Source organism: Delphinapterus leucas, chromosome 9, assembly GCF_059928025.1.
Source record: "Delphinapterus leucas isolate spDelLeu-1000000601 "Yukka" chromosome 9, BTC_Dleu_Yukka2, whole genome shotgun sequence".
NCBI lineage: Eukaryota > Metazoa > Chordata > Mammalia > Artiodactyla > Monodontidae > Delphinapterus > Delphinapterus leucas.
Window position 1 is genome coordinate 42,456,672 of NC_143137.1, and position 13,684 is coordinate 42,470,355.

At 44.3% G+C, this 13,684-nt stretch overlaps 1 protein-coding gene across 1 annotated transcript in view; it reads left to right on the top strand.

The window, feature by feature from the left end:
- DPY19L1 (dpy-19 like C-mannosyltransferase 1) overlaps positions 1–9,851 on the top strand; it is a 126,766-nt gene extending 116,915 nt beyond the window's left edge. Inside the window, exon 24 of the mRNA XM_022583561.2 lies at positions 6,859–9,851. The gene's annotated coding sequence lies outside the window, so the exon portion shown is untranslated. The remainder of the gene's footprint in view (positions 1–6,858) is intronic.
- The last annotated feature ends 3,833 nt before the right edge of the window (positions 9,852–13,684 follow it).

The following is a 13,684-nucleotide window of genomic DNA, read 5'->3' on the forward strand; positions in this document are numbered from 1 at the left end:
CAGATTTTGACTTGCTGATGCTGGTACCTTGGAGTAGTTCCAAGTGAGGCAGTGACACAAGCTCAGACAATGTATACTTTGGATGGTCACTGCAGAGTGGAGTGTGCAGGAGGACCTGGTCAGGTGGGTGGATGCATGAGGATCTGTTAGGAAACATCCGCAGGGCTTCAGCAACAGGATGGCATAACCTGAAGTGTCAGTGGGATTGACAGATCTACAAGATACTGAAGTGATCCATTCTCTAGGACCTGGCTGTGAGGGCCAGGAGAAGGAGATAGCAAATGACTCCCAGCCTCCTGGCCTTGAAGAGTTTGGCGAGCTGCCAGCTGAGGCAGTAAAAGTAGCAGTAAAATGGTGTTAAGGTAGTAATACTACTTTAATCAATATATAGATTCTTCCAGAGAAACTCAGAAATAATTTCTTCCTCTGGGGCTCATCAGAGTCTTACAAAAAAAGTACCCAGACTTCTTGCCGGTGGTGTTCTGACATCAGAAGACATGGCAAGAAACGTAATTTCATAAGACTCTAAGCTGGGGTCTCACAAGGGTGGTCTATAGGCTGAATCTGTCTTACAGACCAATGAGCTGTCTGTTTAAAACATAGGAAGTTCCCCCCTGAAATTTCTGATTTCCAGCTTCTCTTAATTAAAAATGAGATCTGCTAAAATGTTCATGACACCGATTGGCTGGAACTGAGGGGTGACTCTCTCTTTCCGAAGACGTCTGCCCCACAAGTTCACCAGGGGCCCCACCGCTCCCTAATGTCCATCTGGACAGCAGATTGAGAAGTCCTCCGTGACTGTTCTGTATAAGGGCTCTTGTGCAGTGCTTGCAGGGACACGTGTGAGACCATGCGGCACACAGGTGAGGTCATAAACACAGTCATCCTTCTCTGATTCAGAAGGCTTGGATCTTCCCCCACACCGCCCCTGCAGGTGCCTGGTCCTGGAGTGCCCCGCGCCGTGGCTGCTCTCCCCACTCCTGAGTCTCTCCCCCAGCAGCATGTGCCCTGATGGGGTCAAACCCAACACTCTGCCCTGTAGCAAGGAGTCCTGCAGGTGAACTGCAGCCTATCTATTATTTAAGCACTGTTGGCAATAACACTTTCCGTGATATTAATAGGAACAATTATAAAGCACTTAGTCTAGATATACGACTCCTTCAGTGCACCTCAGGGTAGACATTATTATTCCCAGGCTACAGATGTGGAAACAGAGGTACAGACAAGTACTTCGCACAGGGTTACACCATGGGTGATTAGGGAGAGAGGAGAATCTAGGTTAAATCCTTAGCACCTACCCTTGAAAAATTTCTTGACAGATTATGTATTCTTAAATAAAAATTATTCCTCTTACATCTATTTTTTTAAACCTTGGTATTATGCATGTTTGGAATTATCTTTAAACAGCCACATCTATCTGGAATTGCTGATTAACTCTACATAGTGGGCCATATGCTTTCCTGTCCTGCCTCTTTGTGCACGTGTTTCTCCTGCTTGGGTTGTGGTCCCCTCCTCCTCCTCCTCTTCGCCCATGTGAATCTCTGCTCTGGAAGCTCCCAGTGACAATTTGCATATGCCTCTTTAAAATTTTTTTTTAATTAATTTAATTTTTTTACTGAAGTATAGTTGATTCACAATGTTGTGTTCTTTCGGGTGTACAGCAAAGTGATTCAGATATATATATACATATATGATCTCTCTCTCTCGCTCTCTCTCTCTCTATATATATATATATATATATATGTATATGTTCTTTTTCAGATTCTTTTCCCTTGTAGGTTATTACAAAATATTGGGTATAGTTCCCTGTGCAGGTCCTTATTGGTTATCTATTTTATATACAGTAGTGTGTATATGTTAATCCCAACCTCATAATTTATCCCTCCCTCCCCCCACCACCTTTCCCCTTTGGTAACCATGAGTTTGTTTTCTATGTCTGTGGGTCTATTTCTGTTTTGCATATCAGTTAATTTGTATCATTTTTTTCAGATTCCACATATAAGCAGTATCATATGATATTTGTCTTTCTCTGTCTGACTTACTTCACTTTGTATGCTAATCTCCAGGTCCATCCATGTTGCTGCATATGCCTCTTATAGGTGGCATGGACACATTTTCTGAGGCAGTCTTGATTTCAAATATTTGGTCCTATTGTTATACTTTCTCACAGCTTGTGTCCAGACCATGGATTCTTGATTCAAAATATATGACCATGGTGTGTGTTCAGTCCTTTTAATCTCTACTGAGAGTTTGGGTTTTTTAAATTGCACAGGAGTCTCCCTTATGAGACAATGAGGTCCTAAGAGCAGAAATCACATCTTACTCGTGTTCATGCTGCTTAAATGATAAAGAGCATTGCATGGAGTGGGCAGAGTTTGTCTTGCATCCATTTAGATATCAGTTCTCTTTACTTAATAGCATGTTCAGATTCCTTTTTGTCTGTCACCATTAAACCAGCTTGGTTGAAATGATAGAAACTTACTCTGAGGCATCAGAGACTAATGCTGATTTTGTGTGGTACTTAATTTTCAATTGGCATCAAAGACCTCATCCAGAAGCATCCACATAGAAAAGGTCAGTGACTAGAATCCCATGTGTGTGAGGGCAAGTGCATATTAAAATGGACAACCATGGTGAGTTCAGAGCAGTTCCCCCTCAAAACAATGTCTGAAGACATTCTTGGTTGTTGTAACTTGGGGAGGGACCTTCTACTGACATCTAGTGGGTAGAGGTGAGGGATCCTACAAAATATCCCACAGTTCACAAGACAGCCCCACAACAAGGAATTTTCCAGCCCAAAATGTCAATAGTTCTGAAGTTGAGAAACTCAGGTTGAGAGGGTTTCCTATTGCTACTGTAACAAATTTCCACAAACACAGTGGTTTAAAACAACACACATTTATTATATTATAGTTCTGGAGGTCGGAAATCTGAATGGGTCTCACTGGGCTAAAATCAAGGTGTCAGCAGGGCTACGTTCCTTCTGGAGGTTCTAAGGGAGAAAACATGTCCTTGCTTTTTCCAGCTTCTAGAGGCCACTCACATTTCGTAACTTGTTCCTCCTGCCCTCTTTCTTCAGCAATGTCAGACCAAGTTCTCAGGTGCCATGCCTCGGGTTCTCCCTCTGCTGCCTCCCTCTTTCACTTAAGGACCCCTGTGATTAGGATGGGTCTATCCAGATAAACTGCAATAATCTCCCTATTTTCAGGTCATCTGATTAGCAACCTTAATTCCACCTGTAACCTTAATTCCTCTTTGCCTGGAACCTTACATACTCATAGGTTTGGAAATTAGGATGTGGGTATCTTTGGGGGCCATTATTCTGCCTACCACAGAGGTCTGTCCATGTCCTACAAGTATTGGCCACGACACAATCCTAAATCAAATGCATTTACTGGCTTTATCAAGACCAATTTTCAAGTCATTTAAGTAATGCCCAAATACCATGATATGATTTTAAAATAATTATGTGTGGACGGCTCAAGATATATAATTGATTTCATTCCCCTTCAATTATAGTTACTTACTGATCAAGGCCTACCATATGACCTCCTATGGCATTCTTTCCTGAGCTGTAGGACTTGTTAAGGGCTCTGGGCTCAACTACACTGGCCTCCCAGTGTCAATACCTGGTAAGAGGTTTACACACAAGCATCAATAGCCAAAAGGAACTCAAGATGTCTTTTCGTTAAGTGCCAGATGCCACAACTCTCGGTGTAAAGATAGGAATCCAAGAGAGGCTTCACTCCCCTTCCCTGAAGATGTAAGACCTCAGCCTAAATTTCCCACCCAGTTACAGGCAGAGTGGAGGTGGAAGAGAAGGAACTCTGGCTGGGCCTGCCGAGGGACTGAGGCCCTGCCCAGGTCTGCCTGCCAAAGGACCCATCATTGTCTGCTCCCTTAGATCAACTTAGAAAATTAGGTTAAAAAAAAAAGCTAACATAAGCTTAGGTAGATATTGGAGAGTTAGATTACCCTTAGGAGGCGTGTTGGAATTTGGGGGCCTTCAGCAAAAGGATTGAGGTTACCAGTGGCGGTACAGAATGGGCGGTGGAGAGAGTACTGGTATTGGAATCAGAAGATTCTGTGTTCTGGTGCTGGCTCACCTCCGCCTGGGAAGGCTGCCTTATATAGCTTTCCAGGATCTAAGCCACTGTCCTGCCCCCTGCTGTCCTACAGCGTGGTGTTCCAGCCCCCTTCAAGCAGGGCAGGTGCATGCAAATTACTATTCCCTACAGAAAATGCACCTGCAGGTCGGTGGTCATTATTTTAGGAACACAGTAGGAACATTGCTCTGATTCCAGGCACTCTCCAGCTTTTGATAGTAAGGCCTGAGTACCGGGCATGTCATAGAGGCTGTGGTGCGATTGTTTCCTGGGTTGCCATGTGAGCCCAGAGGAATATTCTCTTGGGAGCCAGTAATATGATTTATTTGAAAGAAAGTCTATAAGGAACATGTGCTTCAAATGAAAGAATCAGGATGGTACTGCCAGGGTTCGGCCGGTTACGCTAATGCTCTGCAGGGTGGTAGCTTGAAATTGCTTTTATTAAGGGAATGGAACACAGAGTGGAGAAATGGAGCCTGCTGGCAGCCAGAGGTCTCCTATCTCTTTACTTTCGATTTGCAAGCATCTGGGATGCCAGCTACGATTGGCAGGGTGCTGGTGCTGGCCTGGCAGGCTGCTGGTGCTGGCCTGGCAGGCTGACTGGGCCTGGAGAAGTGCCTTCCCTGCATCCCACGGTCTGCCTGAACTTGCTTTCCCCGGCTCTCTTTCCTCTCTCTGGGTGAGAGTCAGGAAAGAAGAACAGACCCCATTGTCCCCACAGTGCCAGGGTGAGGCAGGTCACGCTTTAGTTAAGAGACCTGGTGACAGGTGGAATGGCTGTGTCCCGCTGGCGCTAACATACACAATGCCGTCAACCTGGAGGATTCCAACAGGCTCTGGGTGGACACTGGCCTCACCATCTAGGTGGATGACCTTGTTGGCAACATAAAAAGCATTTTACCAAGTGAGTGAGTGACCCAGAGATGGCCTGGGGACGGATGTTGAAGGCACGGATGTTGCCATTTGCAGCATATCTTGGCCCATGAAGTTTTGGAAAATGTCCAAAGCCCCCATGTGCTCCCATCAACCCTCCCTGCACTATATGGAGGTGTATTCATCCCCTACAGCCACTGCAACAAATTAAATCAGATTTAGTGGCTTAAAACAACACACATCTATTCTTTTACAGCTCTGAAAGTCAGAAAGCGAAAACCAAGATCTTAGCAGGGCTGTGTTCTTTCTGGAGGCTTCAGAGGAGAATCTATTACCTTCTCTTTTTCAAAATCTAGAAGCCATCTGTATTCCACTCCACTCCAGCTTCTTGCTTCTGTCATCGCATCTCCTGCTACAGACTCTGAGCCTCCTGCGTCTCTCTTGTCAGGACCCTTGTGATTACATTGGGCATAATCTCCCCATCCAGAGATCCTTAACTTACTCATATCTGCAAAGTTCCCTATACTGTAAGGTAAAAGGTTCCAGGACTGAGAGCTGAACATCTTTGGAGGGCTATTTCTCAACCTACTGCAGGGGGACCACAGCTGGTGGTGGTGTGGGATGGGGAGACCTCATCAAACCTTGCCTCATCCAGCCCAGCAATGCCTCCTTCAGTGTGGCGGCACCGGACACCATGTCAAAGGGCAGCTCTGGACCCCACTTGCTAGGATAGGCCTACCCTAGCCACTTTCCATGACCTCTCTACTGAACCTGAGGCTGCTCATCTTTACTCTGCTGGCAAGTGACCTTGCAGCTCCTTCTCTCCTTTCGGACTTTTTCTTCATCACTAGAGTGATCAGGTTGTGCCATTTCCTTTGTTCTATCCTTGGATTCTCTTATCCATGTCCCACTTATCCTCCTTGTGGCCCTACTCAATTGAACATTTTCTCCAGAAAGCTTACCATGGCCCAAGAAGTTCTGTGAAGTTTGAAAACATTAATGTTACAATAGAAATGCAGAAATATACCATCTCTTGGAGCCAAAGATAAAATCTGAGGGTAGCATGTGGGAACAGGGATGAGGTCTCAGTGCTTCGGGCATGATGACCAAGGGCAGAGCAGAAGTAGAACCAGTGGGACAACTTGGGGGGCAGGAAGCAGAGATTTGTCATAGGTGAGGGTGCCTCAGGGTGAGACCTGCTTCAGAAAGATCTGAAAATGAATGAGAAACCCCCAGGGGACGCTGATGAGACCTCTGCTCAGGAAGTGTTGTCTCTGGGACAGACGAGACAGTCACTGCTTAGGGCAGCTGGCGGGGGTGGGGATGGGGTCCCAGGAGGACAGACTATGAACCCAAGACAAGACCTGGACCAACCAGAGAAGATCAGGAACGTGGGAGGGTGAGTTTTCTCACTTATTAGTGGAATCCATCTTTTACCACGTGTATTAGTTTCCTGAGGCTGCTGTAACAAATTCCCCAAAACTCAGTGGCTTAAAAGAACAGAAATTTATTCTATCACAGTTCTGGAGATGAGAAATCTGAAATCAGTATCAGTGGGCTGGTATCAAGGCATAGGACTGTGCTCTCTCTCAGCGCTTTGGGGAGAATCTGTTCCTTGATTCTTCCAGCTTCTGGTGGCAGCCGGCATTCCTTGACTTGTGGCTACTTCAATCTCTGCCTCTGACTTGTAACTACGTCAATCTCTGCCTCTATGGTCACATTTCCTCTCCTCTGCGTGTGATCTCTCACTGTGCTCTTTTATAAGGGTACTTGTAATCACATTTAGAGCCCATCCTGATAATCTAGGATAATCTTCCTATGTCAAAATCCTTACTTTAGTCATACCTACAATGATTCTTTTTCCTTATAACATTTACAGGTCTCAGTAGTTAGAACCTGATATATTTGTGTGACCAGTTTTCAACACATGACACCATCTTTACACCAGCCTTGTCAATGGCCATCAGCAAGGAAGGGGGATAAGTGACTGCATTTCCAGACTCTCATCATAGCTGTGACCTTTGTAAAATCAATCACGAGGTGAGTGCCAATGATGATGACCCTGACATTCTTAGAGAAAAATGCACAGAACTTTCCCAGGCTAAGAAGACAGAGGATGTGTCTATGGACCTATGGCATGGGTTCCTTGTTAAGTACACCATGAAACCCTCAATGTACCAACTTTTTGACAGATGATGGAAGACAGATGACCTGTTCTGAATTCCTTTTCTTTGGTTCTTTTCTCTTCTGGTCACTGTTTTCAGAGATAGTATCATGGGAGGAAAAACTGTGGAAGCAACTGAAGACCTAATGCCATAGGCAACTCTTCTGTTGTAAACACAGGGCCCTCAGATCCAGATCCTACCAATTCCCAAGGCTTTTTTCCTCTCTCTCTCTCTCTCTTACTCTTTCTCCCTCTCCCTGTACATGGCTGAGTGGCAAGATTTTTAATAAGAATTTGTAATTGAAATACATCAATTCAAAGTCTCAGTATCAAAATTTGTTGCCCTTTTCCCCTCTATTTGACATTGGGAAAATTACTACCCCTTTCTAGACCTCAATTTGCTCCCTTGTAATTTGAAGGGAATGAACAGAGAGGGCAGAGGCAGGAACGGATGTCTAATGTGAAAAAGACTGTATAAGGTAGTGGAGAAGCTCAAGCCTGAGAACCAGGCAGCCCTGAGTTAGAAACCTGCCTCTGACACTCTGCTACTCAGGTGCTCTTGAGCAAGTTGCTTTCCCTTTCTGAGTCCCTGGCTCCTCATCTGTAAAATGGGAACGACAGTTGGTGTGAGGATTGTTTCTGGGTTGAATTGTACCACACAAAAGGAGATACTAAGTCCTAATCCCTGGTACCTGTGAAGGTGACCTTATTTGGGAATGGGGTTGGTGCTGCTGTGAGGTGTTAAGATGAAGTCATACTGGAGTAGGGGGGCCCCTAATCCAACATGACTGGTGTCCTTATAAGAAGAGGAGAAGACACACAGGGAGAAGATAGTCGTGTGACGATGGGGGCAGAGATTGGGGTGGAGCATCTACAACCCAAGGAATGCCTGGGACTACCAGAAGCTGGAAGAGGTGAGGGAGGTTCCTCCCCTAGAGGCTTCAGAGGGAACATGGCCCTGCCAACACCTTGATTTCAGACCTCTGGATTCCAAAACTGTGAGAGAATAAACCTCTGCTCTGTTAAGCCACTCATTTTGTGGTGGTTTGTTATAGCAGGCCTAGGAAACTAATACAGTTGTCATGTCTACTCAGGCTCCTCTTGTCTGTGACAGTTTCTCGGACGTTCCTTGTTTTCGATAAACTTGGATTTTGTAGTGTCCTTCTAGTGGAATTCGTCGGATGATTTTCTCATGATTGCACTGGGGTTATGTATCTTGGGGAGGAAGACCAGAGGTAAAGTGACGCTCTAATCACATCACAGCAAGGGTGCATACTATCAATATGATTTATGACTACTGGTGCCGACCCTCACCACCTGGCTGAGGTAGTTTTGTCAGCTTTCTCTACCACAGAGAGAAAAGCTTATTCTCCCTTTTCCTACTGTGCTCTCTGGAAGGAAGTCACAATCTGCAGCCCACACTTCAGAGACGGGAAGTTATAATCCACATCCTTGAGGGTGAAATACTTGCCAACCTTATTTAGAATTCTTCTGTATGGAAGATTTGTCTCTTCTTCTCTGTTTATTAATTTATTTAATGATTTTAATATGAATATGGACTCATGGATATTTATTCTACACTGTGGATTATGATCCAACATTACTTGATGTTGTTGTTCAAGTTGTTCCAGTTTGGCCATGGGGGCCCTTTCAGTTGGCTCCTCAGTCCTTTTGAGATACCCCCATCACTGTGGGGCTTTTTCCTTCCCAAGAACTCCCTTATTTCTGGCACTACAAGATGCTCCAGGCTCATCTTGTATATTTCCTTCCCCAGACGTAGAATCAGCTCTGGATAAACCCTGGCTTTTTGAATTAGAGAATGGTACTAGAAATCACTGTGTGCTCATTGCTACTGGAGTGTCACAGCTTTTAGTCCCTCTTAGCTGACAGAGCAAGAAAATATATGTGTGCTTACTAACCAGCGTTTTTCTAAGTTGCTGTTGACCTTAGATTTGGTACTTCTTGGATTCCTCCTCTTTATATTCCTAATAGGAATAGATATTGTTGGGTCCAGACAAAAGGGTGCATCAGAAGGACAAGTCTGTTAAAATGCACATAATGAATGAGTCTGAATGCGCTTTCTTTCTTTATCCTAATTATCCATGTTTGTCAAGTCTGCACTCTTATAGCCTCCCTAGTGTACCTCATAAGGTCCTACCTTGGGACTTAGACTTAAGTTGTTCATTTTACCTACCACGCCTGGCTGGCCCTTTACCTTCTACTTATCCAAATTTTCCCCATTTTTCTAGGTCCAACCTGGGTGGTTGCGTGGGTGTGTTCCATTATCATGATTCATCAAATTGTACATCTAGGATTTGCACAAATTTTTAAATGTTGGCTATACTTCAATAAAACGTTTATTTAAAAAGACACCTTTGATCTAGGTAGAAGGCATCAATGACTTTGCTCCCATGAGGTTGTAAGTAAACTTCATGATATTAAAATTAAAACTTATTCTTAGGCATCAGTTAAAATATATTTGTCTTGGGGCTTCCCTGGTGGCGCAGTGGTTGAGAGTCCGCCTGCCGATGCAGGGGACACGGGTTCATGCCCTGGTCCGGGAAGATCCCACATGCCACGGAGTGGCTGGGTCCATGAGCCATGGCCACTGAGCCTGCACGTCCGGAGCCTGTGCTCCACAATGGGAGAGGCCACAACAGTGAGAGGCCCGCGTACCGCAAAAAAAAAAAAAAATATATATATATATATATATATATATATATATATATATATATATATATTTGTCTTTAAGAAACCCCATCTCAAGCTGGTTTAAACAAGGACTTTATTACCTCAGGTTACAGGAAGTTCTGAGGTAGGTGGACTTCAGGCACAGCTAATTTGTTGGCCCACTGATGGCATTGAGGACCTAGGTCTGTCTGCTCAGGCCCCCTGGGCGCTGACTGTGTCCCAGTGCCAGCAGCCACATTGAAGCATCACTCCCAGACCTTTCAATACTCAGAGTGTCTCTTCCTGTGGCTCCCCCTAAAGAGCAAGGGAACCTTCTCAGCAGCTTCCCCCTCTCAAAAAAGTCTTCCCTTCACACCCCCTGAGTCAGAATTGAAAAAGGGAAGGGAAGAATCTTGGTATCTTTGTGTCAGTAACAAATGCTGTCACTCCTCCTAAGGAAGGAAAACTCTTTCGGGCAGGTGAACATATGAGGCTCACATTCCAGGGATTTTCCTCCTAACCGCCCTCAACAATTTATTTGTTGGCTCTTCTCTTCCATGTCTTCTGGTATTGCTGGAATCTGATTTGAGTGGCCATCACCTTCTGGACCTGCTGGAGGAGGTGGGCAGTGAAGGGTCAAGCAGTACCCGTTATGAAGGAGGTTGCACGCCCCTGGTGCCCTGGTGGTTATTATGGACCAGGAAACAGCTTCAGCACCCCAACCAGGGCTGCATTGTTGGTAAAATAGACCCTAGACCTGGGCTCCTGGCCCAGGATTTTAGAGGTGGGCTCCAGGCCACTGAAGTGTTCCTTCAAAGTATTTAACACAGTTCTGATTTTATATTTTTTGATGATTAATTGATTAATATCTTTCCCCCACTACTCTGTAAATTCCCCAAGACTAAGGAATATGCCATCTATTTTGCTCAGCTTTGTACATCCAGCATCCAGAGTAGCTTCTGGAACACACGGGGGTTCACCACTATTGCTTGAATCAGTGAATATGGTGGAAAGGGTATAGGTTTTGAGATCAAACCAATATGGGTTCAGTGCCTAACCCAGGAGGACCTTTCAGTTTCCGGCTTTGACCAGGGCCATTGAACCTCTCTGAGCCTCCAAATCTCCATCTGTAAAACGAGGAGAACACTACCTACCCTTTAGGAGAGCTATGTGTTAAGCTCTCACACATGTTAGTGTGTCCCTTATTTTTCACTCCCCTGACCCCAAACACCCCACCAGACTGTTTCTTTATAAATCAAGTGGGGACCAAAGGCTTATCTCATAGAATGGTTATGGAAATTAAATAAAGTAAAATTTGTGAAAGAAGGTGCTATGTAAAAGTTGGTGCTAAAATTACGAGGGCCGTCATTTAAAGAGGAAGGTAGAAGAGTCCTGAAGTCTGTGTCTACCTCACAAGATTTTCCAAAATACACAAACCTTCTTACCCTGCAATTGATTTTGCTCTGTGTCATTTAAAGACCTCAGTGGCATTTTTTGAGGGTAGATTATGCAAAGCTGTATTGACTATTTTAAAAAATTTTTTTATTAGTTATCTATTTTATACATATTAGCGTATACATGTCAATCCCAATCTCCCAATTCATCCCACCACCACCACCCCCGCCCCACTGCTTTCCCCCCTTGGTGTCCATATGTTTGTTCTCTACATCTGTGTCTCTATTTCTGCCTTGCAAACTGGTTCATCTGTACCATCTAGATTCTACCTATATGTGTTAACATACAATATTTGTTTTTCTCTTTCTGACTTACTTCACTCTGTATGACAGTCTCTAGATCCATCCACATCTGTACAAGTGACCCAATTTTGTTCCTTTTTTATGGCTGAGTAATATACCACTGTATATATGTACCACATCTTCTTTATCCATTCGTTTGTTGATGGGCATTTAGGTTGCTTCCATGACCTGGCTATTGTAAATAGTGCTGCAAGGAACATTGGGGTGCATGTGTCTTTTTGAATTATGGTTTTCTCAGGGTGTATGCCCAGTAGTGGGATTGCTGGATCATATGGTAATTCTATTTTTAGTTTTTTAAGGAACCTCCATACTGTTCTCCATAGTGGCTGTATCAATTTACATTCCCACCAACAGTGCAAGAGGGTTCCCTTTTCTCGACACCCTCTCCAGCATTTGTTGTTTGTAGATTTTTTGATGATGCCCATTCTGACTGGTGTGAGGAGATACCTCATTGTAGTTTTGATTTGCATTTCTCTAATAATTAGTGATGTTGAGCAGCTTTTCATGTGCCTCTTGGCCATCTGTATGTCTTCTTTAGAGAAATCTCTATTTAGGTAGGTCTTTTGCCCATTTTTTGGTTGGATTGTTTGTTTTTGTATTGACTATATTTAAAAATTTTTTTGTATCCTTAATACTCTGGCATTTGGTGCCTTGATCTTGGAGAGACTGCCCCTCCCAGTGCCAGCTAATTCCTAAAAATAGCAAATGATTTCCCCAAGAGTGCACCTGTCATATACAAACCAACCAACCCAGAGCCCACACATACATCATCTCCTTTACCAAACTTGCACACAACAAGTCAGTATTCCTCCTGCCCTTAATCACCCTAGAGCCAGGTGCCAGACACCTAGAGACCACCCACACAGCCCAGAGACTGCTGAAATTCTTCAAACTTTCCCATCCTAAGTTTACTCATTGTACCTACCCTGCCTGGCCCATCCCCTCTGGGGAAAACCCTAATAAACGCTCTGGGCCATGTTCTCTTCTCTTGCCTCTTCTGCCTCCTAACCTACCCTGGTGCTTCTCATGTGGCCCTTCATGGCATGGCATGGTGTACCTCTTGTTTCTAGGGATCCATGAGTATAAATTTCTTCCTCTGTGACAGTCTTGTCTGTGTCATACCTGACTGAAGCAAACCTGGGTACATTTTAACACAGAAACAGACCCCAGGACCGAAAGCTCTGGGTGGGTGTGGGTGGAAGGGTGTGCGTATGTTGGAGGGAGGATAACAAAGAACCCCCTTCTCATCTTCTTGGAGGGCATTCAGTGGCAGAGGCTACGTGGACAGTGGCCTCAGACCCTGGGAAGGGTTCATGAATTTCATGCTGTTGCACAGAAGACCATCTGTACTACTCAGAAATACGTGGAAAAAATATTATTTAATACCCTCGAGACTTAACTGGAATCAAATTTGCAGGAATTTCCAGTAAAAGGGTCAGAAAAGAAAACATTCTGTTGCGTATCTACATTGTGCTTGTGTCAGGGACACAACAGCCTCCCAAAGAAGGTACTATTTAGCCTTTTGTTACAAATGGTGAAACTGGGTCATGGAAGTCCGTTGCCCAGCTTGTAAGTGGTGAGGCTGGGACTGGGGCACATGTGTGTTGCTCCAAGGCCTCCCTGACCCCATCCACCTTTTGTCTCTAGACCAGAGTGACGTCATCAGATGTGCACACGGGGACAAGGGAGCCTGAGGTCACCCCCGTCCTTTGGGCAGTAGGGGTGGAGAACAGAAGTAAAGAAGAGAAAGGAATAAAGAAGAGAAAACCCTATAGTCCTATCATCCTACCACCCAGATATCTATGCATCTATATCTAATGTGTGTGTATTTATAAACTTGGAAGTATACTGTTTATTATATACTACAAAACATATACATACACACACACACACACAAAAACAATTGGAGTTACACTATAATATTGGCATTTAACTACCTTTTTTAGCAGCATTTTGCACAGTTGGATGGTAGTATTATTTTGCATAAATCAATACTTTTCAAGTTTGGCTGTGCTTCATAACAGCCTGAGGAGCTTAAACCTTTTTGTAAATTTCTGGGCTCTTTCCCACATGCTACTATGTCAGAATTTCTAGGTTTGAACGCTGCAATTTCA